Source organism: Rhinatrema bivittatum, chromosome 7 (assembly GCF_901001135.1).
Source record: "Rhinatrema bivittatum chromosome 7, aRhiBiv1.1, whole genome shotgun sequence".
Lineage (NCBI taxonomy): Eukaryota > Metazoa > Chordata > Amphibia > Gymnophiona > Rhinatrematidae > Rhinatrema > Rhinatrema bivittatum.
The window spans coordinates 162,152,755-162,165,091 of NC_042621.1; the positions used below are offsets into that span (position 1 = coordinate 162,152,755).

The 12,337-nt window shown below is 36.5% G+C and overlaps 1 protein-coding gene across 1 annotated transcript in view; it reads left to right on the forward strand.

The window, feature by feature from the left end:
• LOC115095556 (rap1 GTPase-GDP dissociation stimulator 1-like) overlaps positions 1-12,337 on the forward strand; it is a 264,340-nt gene that overhangs the window by 136,148 nt on the left and 115,855 nt on the right. The gene's annotated exons all lie outside the window — the stretch shown is intronic.

The window sequence follows — 12,337 nt, forward strand, 5'->3', positions numbered from 1 at the left end:
GGGGGGCCTGCCACTCTTCTAGAGAGGTTTTGGTCTATCACATTCTAGGAGGGGAAGGAGTTCAGCGCCATGTGATACCAAGGGCCCCTGGTAGGAAAGCTGACTATACCTCCTGACGTATAATCCACTTTTCTGCATTAAGTGGCCCACATTAAGCCTCTCAAATATTAGTGCTGTACTGTCCATAACCATTTTTTTATTTTAATGGGCTCATTTCCATGTTTATTATGCTGTCATGCAGTAATGCTAACAGGCATATGAATATTGAGCATTTTAAGTGGGAATTAGGTGATGTCCACATTCATGTACATTAAAGGTCATTGACATCCTTAGGTACATGTACTCCCTCCCCCTAAAGTCTCTAATTTTACTACATTTAATGATGTTCTAAAGACAAACATTTAAATGCAATGAGAGCCACCAAATATCAATGGACTAGTCTCACAATACATGAAACAAGTCCAGTGAAGTTTTGCAAGTAATCAAATACACATATTTTTTGTGTATTTTCAAAAACTGATTATAAAAACTATTCCTTGTGTGCAAGTGAGAAGAGCAAGCTCATACATAGGTCATTTCATAGATTATAAAAGAGACATTGGGCCTTATTTTTTAACGATTACTAGCTCAAAAAACACTTTTATGATTCCAGTCCCAAAAGTCCAAATAACCAAAATTCCACTTAAAATGTCCACTTAAAAACTTCAAATAATGTTCATCCATATATGTTTCCCTGTTTAATAACAAAATGCACTTAACAAAACACTTCAATGCAACTCTGTTAAGTGTTACAGCTGTATAAGAGTAGTATACTTATACACACATAAAATTCAACAAGCTGACATATTTATCTTGTGCTGAACCAGCAGAGAGTTCACTCACATCTGGTGTTTGATGGTGTCATGTGTTGTTTCAATACAGATGTGGATCGTAATCTTCCCTGATAAAGCTGTAATAGACTAGCAAAACATGGTACCTTGTAGGAGGGCTGGAACAGATCTGTTATGTCTAGTTACACTCTTGACCATAATGACATCTACTTTTGGCACAAGATAAGTACATTAGCTTGCTGAATTTTATATGTGTACAAGTGTATTACTCCTAAATAACCGGGAAATTCAACAGAGTTGTGCAGACATGCTTTAAGTTCAATTTGTTACTAAATATGGAAACACATATGGATAAACATTATTTGATTAGATGATTTTGTATTCATTTTTTGAACCCAATATTTTGCTTATTTAAGGGACTTTTGGAACTGAAATCATAATGTGTTTTTTGAGCAAGTAATGATTAAAGAATATAGCCCAACATGTTCTTTTATAATCTATGAAACGTTGGCCTATGTATGAGCTTCTTTTTTTCACTTGCACACAAGGAATAAATTGATTTTTTAATCCCAGTTTGGAAATACACAAAAAATGTATTTTTTATTGTAAGACTTCATTGAACGTATTTCATGTATTGCTTAAGAATAGCATGCCATATTAACTATTGTTAACTATTTTTTCATAGTAGTTATCTGTAACTTGGTCTGTTCTAGATATAAGTTAAAGGTGGGTTGGATTACATCTGAAATCCTTCTGTTAAGGAAACAGGTAATTTAGGATCAACTTTGAAGAGTTTTTTACTACAGACTTTTTCATACCCTCAATCTGAATCACGTTTTACAAGATTTGATTTTCCAGTGTATAATTCACTTCCAGGCTTTCAAAACCAAAATTTGATTAACTTTGATGATGTTCTTAGGATTTTAACTTTCCTTTATTAGATTCTGAGAACATGTTCTGTCCCAGCTTATCTGTGACCATTTATCTCGGTTCTGCTCTGATAGGTAATTCTAAGTAAGAAAGGAATTAGTAAGGAGTTCCCTTAAAGTTTACTCTCTTTGGGCCTCATTTCCAATATCGCATTGGTAACGCATTAGGGGGCGTTACCAATGCAAATGAGGCTTCTTTCGTGCAGTGGGGAAACATCGCGTGCGGCGATGTTTTCGCCATTTGCGAAAACATTAGCACCGGTTTGGGCAACGTTCTCTCCACCTAGCTTGTTGTTGCCCAGGTAGAGTGTCCATCAAGCTAGGTGGAGAGAACGTTGCCCAAACCACTTCTTGGAGTGAGCATCCTCACTCCGACAGCCAGCAAATCTGCACTAGAGACCACTGTTCTGTCCGTAGGTCTCATGTGGAATGCGAAAGTGGCCCCCAACCCCCGACGCTCATACCTAATCCCCACCCCGAGTTAGTAGGTGGCCCTCCCATAGGGGTTAAAATACCTGTCTAGGGCATAGGCACTATAGTAAGTCTCTCTCTCTCTCTCCTCTCTCCTCTCTCTCTCTCTCTCTCTCTCTCTCTCTCTCTCTCTCTCTCTCTCTCTCTCTCTCTCTCTCTCTAACAGGCTGTCGTGGACTGTGATAACCCTTTAGTGGCCCCGTAATGCAATTCTCAGGGTTGTAGCTATTAGCCGCGCTAACACTGCGGCTGTTTTGCCGCACACGATAGCTTTGCATATGCTCCGCCCCAACCCCGCCCCCTGACACATTTGCATTCGCAAATCGCGATAACAGCCGTTATCGCGATTTGCAAATTTATCGCGCGCGGTAAACTCCTTTGAAAATGAGGCCCTTTATCTTAGAATTCCATGTCACATAAGGTTAGCACATACATGCTCCTTAGATTTGATGCATCATTTTGAGCTCAGTTAATTATTTATGAGATCAGAGCCACTTAATAACACTTTTATAGATATATTTAAAAAAAAAAAATAATTTGTATTTTTCATGAGGAAAGTATTTAATTGATCAAGTCATGTTATAGATACAGGAAAATATAAGATGTAAGATGGTTCTTACCAAATTTGAGTTAAATAAGCCCAGGGTCTTAGGCATACCATTCTCTGGATAGGACAGCAGCCTCGAGCAGCTGGATGTCATGGTATATATATACTTTCTTTTGCTGATCTTTATGGCTAATACTAATTCTATTTCAATATAAGACAAGATAAACTATCTCAGAGACATCTGGCCTCATGTGTTCTAATTACTTAACAATTATTTATAGAAGTCAGGTTACATGTCCAGGAAAATTTAGCTATAAAAATTTCTTTAAATTTTACATTAGATGTGCTTCATCAAGACACCTGTGTGCCTTGATCTTACTTCATCAAGCTATCTAATTGACAGAAGCCCGTCTGATTATATATATTTTTTTATTAATCTTTTTCATTTTCAAAAGATATTACACAGATTGTATCCATCATATAAACTATAAAGAAACTCAAAATATCCAATATAAATGTTTATACATACTGTGATAATCTTAGAAATTACAATTATAGGAAAAATATGGAGTCTGGAGAAAGGAAACAAGAACAGTTAAGTATATGAATTGCTTAATAACAAATTTATGTCAAACCACATTTTACTTCTATTCCCCAGTTAATATGTCTATGAAGAATTTAGGAATAGGATTCAAGGTATGAGCGAAGTTGATCAGGTTGGTTGAACACATACCTAGAGTTCTGATAAATTATTATGCAATGGCATGGAAACCTGAGAAGAAATGTATCCCCTTTGTATGACTTTCTCTCTCATAGATAAAAACTCCTTTCTTCTTAACTGAATGACTCGAGCAATATCAGGAAACATCCTGATGCACTGACCATGAAATTTGTAGTTTTGATATTTAAAGTAAAATCTAAGGATGGAATCTCTCTCAGATATAAATGCAAATTGCACAATTAATATAGCTTGTGTCTTTATTTCCATTTCAGAAGATTTTTCTAAAAAATCTGAAAGATTTAAATCATTTTCTTTTTGATTTCCTTGTTCTTGATCTTTTATATTTCCCAATCCCTGAGGTTGAGAAATATAATAAATTCTAGATATTACAGGTATTGCCATTTCTGTGTATTTCAAAACATTAATCAGATAACTTTTAAATAATTATTTAGGTAAGATTAAATGTGTTTTAGGGAAATTCAACACTCTAAGGTTAGATTTTCTAATCTGATTTTCCAATTGTTCTAGTTTATCTGATTGAATCTTTTCTGATTTAATCAAATCTATTTGCACTTTTTCAATCTCATCTATTCTTCCTCCCATAGTATTAATGGATCCATCTATCTTTTCTACTTTTGTCTGAAACATATTATTATTCAGGACATCTTGAACCATTGTAGCCAAATTATTAATTGATTTCTGTATGGAAATTATCATACTCCCTATTTCCTCTAGGGTAAACTTCTTAGGCAATATAATAGGTATAATTATCATTGTTCGCCCTTGACTTCCTTCCATTTCTTTCTCCATAGGAGCTGTCCCAGATTGTACTTGTTGAAAATCAATTTTACCAATTTACTCTCCAGAACTCTGAACTACAGAGTTCACTTGGGGGAGGTGGACACTTTCTACCCCCCTCTGATCACAAAGTGGTGAAAAAAACACATTTGACTTGGGATCCTCAAAAATATATTCTCCCCCTCTCTTTCCTGGAGGCTCTGGTGTTTCTGGGGTACCAGGGCTCAAAGATGTTTCATAAGTTTGGAGAATTTGACCCTGCTCCTGACCCATATCTCCTGCGACTTCAGTTCCTGGTGTCAACATTGTGGTTCTCGCAAAGCAGTCCTGGATTCGTGGCTGGTTATTACTCACAATTGGAATAGAGGAAATCTCTCTCATTTTCACTTTCCTCTTGGTATGTGGCATTACCAAGAGGAAGTATACCACAGTGTTTATAAGAAATAAGAATTCACCTCGATAGCTGACTTCTTGCAGACACAGTTGATATCAGTTCCTCCAAGCTCCACATATTTTTAACTTTAATACATAAGTAAAGAAATGTCAAAGCACCATAGACACTGAGCATCTAAAACTCCTAATGATTAAATATGTGAAATGCTATTTGAAATAGGCATATGTCTATACTAATTGCAGAAAGTCAAAAGACATTATCATTCATCTAGAGTTCAGTGCTATTAAGACACATACTCTGGGAACTTTGCCAAGAATGAAGGTTATTCTCTGTTTCTTATCTTAAAAAAGTGTTGGCTATTTTCCCAATTCTAACAACTGCAGTTGTTCTGAGAGGAAAAAAAGGTATTCCTTTTAAGAATATATAAAAAAAAAAATTGAACTAGAAGCGACGCAAGAGCACTGGTCATTTCAGAGGTCCAAAATGGTTCAGGGGTTACTGATTTTCATACTTCTATCTTTTAGGGGTACAGAGTACCTAGATACCATGTCATCTTGAATTTGAGCCAGGATTCAAATTGAATCTAAACTCACCATTTTTAAATTCCTGATCCAATGTTATGCACACCATAATTGTCTGCTCGAGATGGAGTAATTAAATTTGACTACAATAAACTTTGCATTTTAAATTGTTTCTCATATATAATATAATGTTGTTTTCCATTTCCTACCAAATGTTCTAATATAGTCTAGAATTTCACATAATTACATTTATAAAACAATGATATAAAGTCTTGCTAGAACATGTTCAACAATGATTGACTTTAGTGACCAAGAATATTTGCTTCATCTTTATTTTAAAGTAATATCTTTGATTTAAGAGTGTTATGTAGTATGCTGACAACTAACGAAAATAGATCTCATGCAACATACAATTGTTCTTCAATAAGCACTTGTTATAATATTCAAAATGCTTTTTCGGTAAACCAGATTTTGTTATAAAAGCAGCATGTCATTTTTCAGGTGTTCTTTCAGACTTTAGTTGTAAGTGTGGCATTGTACTAATTTAGTCTCAATGAGGTTGCTCGTAATCCCATATATTTTGCATTTTTGCTACTTTCAGGTGTCCTTCAAGAGCAGCTGGTAGAAGTGGGTGTGATCATTCAATGGTCAGGATATTAACTGATTTCTGAGAACAACATATTTGTGCATGAAGGTCTGTTAGCCTTGTCCAACCTTGCAGATTTAAGCTAGTATTGAAATCCTCTGGCATTTGTAATATATTAACACATATACAAAATATCTCAAAGCAATTAGGGATGCACATCTTTAGTGCAGTTGTTCATATACCTTACAGATGCTTAATTAAAATATAATTGATAATCACGGACTATGTGACCAAGGGCAGCTAAATATAACAAAATAGATAATCTGCTCTTCAAAACCCTCTCAATCTATGCATTTTTGCTATTATATCTGAACAAGGCGACTATGGGGTCTAAAATGTTCATGACCAGTAACATGTTTAAATAGTGTTTACATATTTTATTTATTTAAAATTACTTATAGACCAAGCCATCTAAAAATTCTAGCCTTATAATGGTAAAATTAGAGATCCCATTACTTGCAAATAAATTGGTTCTCTTAAAAACTAAGGGGTGGATTTATCAAAATGCAGTAAGTACTGCATGCGATAGCAAAAGGGGTGTGTTTTATGCTAATTACCTGTGTGACGAGCTATGTTAGGGGACCATTGTTAATGGGGAGAGAGAGAGAGAGCCTGGCCATAATACCATGGCCCATAGGTAGGTATTTGTATCCCTATGGTAGGCCCACCTAGTAACTCGAGGTGGGTTTTAGGTAAGAGTGTAGGGGGTTAGGGGCCACTTTGACATTCTACGTGACACCTACGAACAGAACAGTGGTCTCTTGTGAAGATTTGCTGGCCTTCGGAGTGAGGAAACTCACTCCAAGATGAGATTTGGGCAATGTTCTCTCAACCTAGCTTGATGGACTTTCTACCTGTTTGTAGGTGTCACGTAGAATGTCAAAGTGGCCCCTAACCCCCTACACTCTTACCTAAACCCCACCTCGAGTTACTAGGTGGGCCTACCATAGGGATACAAATACCTAACTATGGGCCATGGTATTATGGCCAGTCTCTCTCTCTCTCTCTCTCCCCCCCCCCCCCCCCCCCCCCCCAAGGCTCTAGACCCATCAATTCACCTGAAATAGGACTTACAGGAGACATGGCAAATGGCGATGAAACCTTACCGCACGGTCACGGCAGCTATCGCACAGCCTAACGCAATCCAAAGAGGTGTAGTTAAAATCAGTGTTATGGCTGTGCGATAGCTCTTCGCAAACAGGCTAACCCAGCCCACTCTCCGCCCCTAACTCCTCCTATTTTCTGAATTTGCATCGCACCATACGATATGGTGCGATCGCATGCGTCAAACACGTTTTCGCATACGTTAAGGGCTTATCGCATGCGTTAAAGGCCTATCGCATGCGTTAACGGGGCTTTTTGCATGCGATAAGCCCTTAATGCATGCGAAAACGCCTTATCGCATTTTGATAAATGACCCCCTAATTTGGCTACTAGAAGACTGAAGTTAGAATATAGAAAACGTTTCTTCCTCTATGCACATTATTAGCCATGTAGCTTTGTACAGTGAGAGCCTCCCCATTGCTATTCACCATTGAATATTTTATATACAGTGTAAAACACCACAACTGTAGCCCTCCCAATAAACATTCACTAGTACTACCTATTATTTCTAAAACACTACTAGATATATGCAGCGCTGTACAAATGCATGGAAGAGAAAACCCTTTCTCCATAGAGCATACAATCTATTCAAGACAGACAAACAGGGAAAATAAAAGAATTAGAGCGTTTAATTTCTTACTGTAAATAGTTAAAACCAACAAGGATATAATTAGGAGAACATGGGATTAAGATTTAACTCTTCATGAATGGGGATATTCAACCCTTCATTTAAAAACAATTCTATGAAACTCCTAAAATTTCTACAGCAAACTTGTCACATTATAGGTGGGAAGGGAGGATATAGGGATTTTCTAATGCTGAGATTTTTCCTATAGGAAGTATTTTTACGTTTTTGATAACTACCTACTTTTTCTATATTCATGTGTACAGTCCATTACTTACTTATGGTAATGGAAGGTTATGTTATCAAAGCCTTTCCCTTTAAACCTTTTCAAGTAAATTTTAAAAGCCTGGCACAAGCCAAAACCAGGAAATATGTGCACAAATTGGGCTGGCACATGCCGAGCAGATTTTAAAAGCTGCCCGTGTATGCATGTACTTGCTGCTATGTGAACAAATGAAAAGTTCCAAAAAGGGGGCAGTGGCTGGGCAGAGCATGGGTGTTCCTGGATTTCACATTGAAATCTAATACGCATATAGGCAAGTGTTATTGCTTTTTTTTGCTATGGATGACATGCAAATAATAAAATAAAGATAAATAGACAAATCAGTGAGGTTTTAAGGGTCAGGGCTAACGGAAGAATAGAGGTTATTAAACTAGTGGGGTTTGAAAGTCCTATTCCTTACCTGGGCAAACTGGGAATGCTGGGAAAACTGCTGCACATGTGTCTTTTAAAATCCCCCCACTTAAGCGGTAGAAGCGACATTTGTGAGCATAGGCATGCATCCACTTAAAATTGCGCATGCGTGCACATGGTCATGCTATTTTTTTTTAACATGCACGCATATACACGTGTATGTTATAAAGTGGCCGCATTCTTGGGCGTGGGCCAACGAACACATGCACATGTGCACCTGCACGCCTATTTAAAAGTTACTATCCTTGCACCAAAGAAGAATTAAAACTATCGCCATCTTAAGGAAGGTAGAGGAGTGCTGCACTGCAAGATAATTTCCCATACAGGAAAGCAAAGGGAGAGCAATAGTAACATATCCTGTCCATAATCCTTGCTGAAGGATTTGCACAACCCTCTCCAGGCTATGCAAAGGGAAGGCTGCCCTGTATTAAAAATAGTTACTTCTATATCTGGGCAACAAAAATATTCAAAATAAAGGAAGCAAATTTCAGTGGAACCCCTTGACAAAATGAAGGATTTGTCAGAGGTCCTAAATGGATTGAACTTCATTCCTACCAGAGATCCCAAAAATATGTATATTAAACAAATACTTTATTGTTAAATTGTATCTATGTTAATTTCATTAAATATTGTAAAGTGTGTGTTGACTTTTACCACTAAACAGATTGGAGTATAAATACAATTATGAAAATGAGTAGCACCATACATTTTCTAAAAAATAGTACCAATATATGAATATTTTGAAAAAAAATTAAGATTTATTATTAGAAACAGTTAATTTTTATTACATCAATTTTCAAACAGTAACGCTTATCAATATTATACAGAAAAAAATTTAAAATGCAACTTATTAGATCTTACATATCTAACCATTCATACCATGCAATCACTCCTCACATAGCATAAAATACACAAGAGAATCCATAAGAACATAAGAACATGCCATACTGGGTCAGACCAAGGGTCCATCAAGCCCAGCATCCTGTTTCCAACAGTGGCGAATCCAGGCCATAAGAACCTGGCAAGTACCAAAAAACTAAGTCTATTCCATGTTACCATTGCTAGTAATAGTGGTGGTTATTATCTAAGTCAACTTAATAGCAAGTAATGGACTTCTCCTCCAAGAACTTATCCAATCCTTTTTAAACACAGCTATACTAACTGAACTAACCACTTCCTCTGGCAACAAATTCCAGAGTTTAATTGTGCATTGAATGAAGAAGAACTTTCTCCGATTAGTCTTTCTATTATCTGAAAGACTAAATAACCGATTCACATCTACCCGTTCTAGACCTCTCATGATTTTAAACACCTCTATCATATCCCCCCTCAGCCATCTTTTCTCCAAGCTGAAAAGTCCTAACCTCTTTAGTCTTTCCTCATAGGGGAGCTGTTCCATTCCCCTCATCATTTTGGTCGCCCTTCTCTGTACCTTCTCCATCGCAATTATATATTTTTTGAGATCTGGCGACCAGAATTGTACACAGTATTCAAGGTGAGGTCTCACCATGAAGTGATACAGAGGCATTATGACATTTTCCGTTTTATTCACCATTCCCTTTCTAATAATTCCCAACATTCTGTTTGCTTTTTTGACTGCCGCAGCACACTGAACCGACAATTTCAATGTGTTATCCACTATGATGCCTAGATCTCTTTCTTGGGTGGTAGCACCTAATATGGAACCTAACTGTGTAACTATAGCAGGGGTGGGCAATTCCGGTCCTCGAGGGCTGCAAACCAGTCGGGTTTTCAGGATATCCTTAATGAATATGCATGAGAGAGACCTGCATACACACTGCCTCAGTTGTATGCAAATCTATTTCATGCATATTCATTAGGGGTATCCTGAAAACCTGACTGGTTTGCAGCCCTCGAGGACTGGACTTGCCCACCCCTGAACTATAGCATGGGTTATTTTTCCCTATATGCATCACCTTGCACTTATCCACATTAAATTTCATCTGCCATTTTGATGCCCAGTTTTCCAGTCTCACAAGGTCTTCCTGCAATTTATCACAATCTGCTTGTGATTTAACTACTCTGAACAATTTTGTATCATCTGCAAATCTGATTACCTCAATCGTCGTATTTCTTTCCAGATCATTTATAAATATATTGAAAAGTAAGGATCCCAGTACAGATCCCTGAGACACTCCACTGCCCACTCCCTTCCACTGAGAAAATTGTCCATTTAATCCTACTCTCTGTTTCATGTCTTTTAGCCATTTTTTTAATGAATATATCCCTCTTTTATTTGATCCAAAAAAACATAAAGTTCTTATAAACCTGTTGTAGCTTAATGTTTTAATGCATATGCAGCTAAGCGTCACAGTTCAACCCCATGTATATAGACCAGTTACATCTTAATGTTTTAATATTTAAATATATTAAAGCCAAGGAAAAATGCTTACAAACTGTTTTTCCTTTGAAGTATACGATAGTTTACAGCATGATATGAAAATACAAGTGAGCAATCACTTACATTTTGAAAACTGTTGTTAACGTGGTGCAACACCCGAGGATATGCCAGCAAAACATTTTGTAAATCTAATAAAAGACTACACAGTCAATATTCCCTGTGATGAATGGTTCTAGTTACTTTGTGAAGAACGTTGCTAAGATCTAATACTTTGATATACAACAATTAAATTGAGCATTTTGGATATAAGCACATAGAGTATCAACTTGTTCAGTGATAAGGTACATTCCCCTGATGGAGCCAAAACTGGGCTTTTGTAGGGATTAAACTGTGATACTCAGCATTACTATTTGAAAATTTATGTAAGATAAAAAGTAACTGTTTCTAATATTAAATATTGAAATGCTTCTAAATATTCATATATTGGTACTATTTTTTAGAACAGTGATGGTGTTACTCATTTTCAATATAGCATGATATACTTAATTTCCAATAGAGAAAAAAATGTTCTTGTCAGCTAATGCACTGTTAGAAGAGTTAAGGGCCTGAGGCAAAGCTGTCTATTAACTTGCTGGTTTATTTGCAAACATAAAATATTCAATTTAAAAGTCTTTCATACTAGTATACTATATGAAATAAAAATTGTACCCCTATACCTCAAATCACTGGCTTTGATTTTAAACCTTTTTTTCTTTCCATCTTCTTTACAAAGAAACCAGGGACTATATAAAAGGTGTTCCCAAAAACACAAATGAGAGAAAAGACTTTTATTCAGTTTTATTAAGGTCTGGACTCTATGGAGTGAATTTCCAAAAGAGTTACTCACATAAAAGTAGCAATTTTCAAAAATCCATTTACATGTATAATGTGATTCTCGCTATTATATTGCATTTATTAAAATGTGCAATCTACACCTCAAATCATTGACTTTGATTTTAAACCTTTCTTTCTTAACATTCAGACAGGTTAATCCACACCAGTGGATTATGCACCTCTACCAGCAGATGGTGGACGTGCATCTCACTACTAGGGATTAGGGATGTGAATCGTTTTTCAACGAGTAAAATTATCGTCCGATAATTTTAATATCATTTTAAATCATTATAGAACACAATACAATAGAAATTCTAACGATTTATCGTTAAAAATCATTAAATCGTGTTAGTGCGCACTAACGGGAGTTAGTGCGCACTAACAGAAAATGATACAAATTGACACTTTCCAGGTCAGTGAAGGTCAGTTAGGAATGAATATGTATTCCTATTGGCTGGCTGCCCTCTTATCTATTGATGTTACCAAGGTTCCCACTGAGGTGATGGTTGGGGGGATGGGAAATGGAACTGGAAACTCACGAACACCAACAGAAAATGATACAAATTGTTGACACTTCCCAGGTCAGTAAAGGTCACTTAGGAATGAATATGTTTTCCTATTGGCTGGCTGTGCTCTTATCTATTGATGTTACCAAGGTTCCCACTGAGGTAATGGTTGGGGGGATGTGAAATGGAAACAGTTGGAAGCTTGACAAAAAAAGTAATGTGATGATCATCACTCATGTGACTAGAACTTGTTTGTTTATTATTTTTGTTAGCAGGCACGTGAAATGCTAGTGCATGTTGAATTTGCCAATCACTG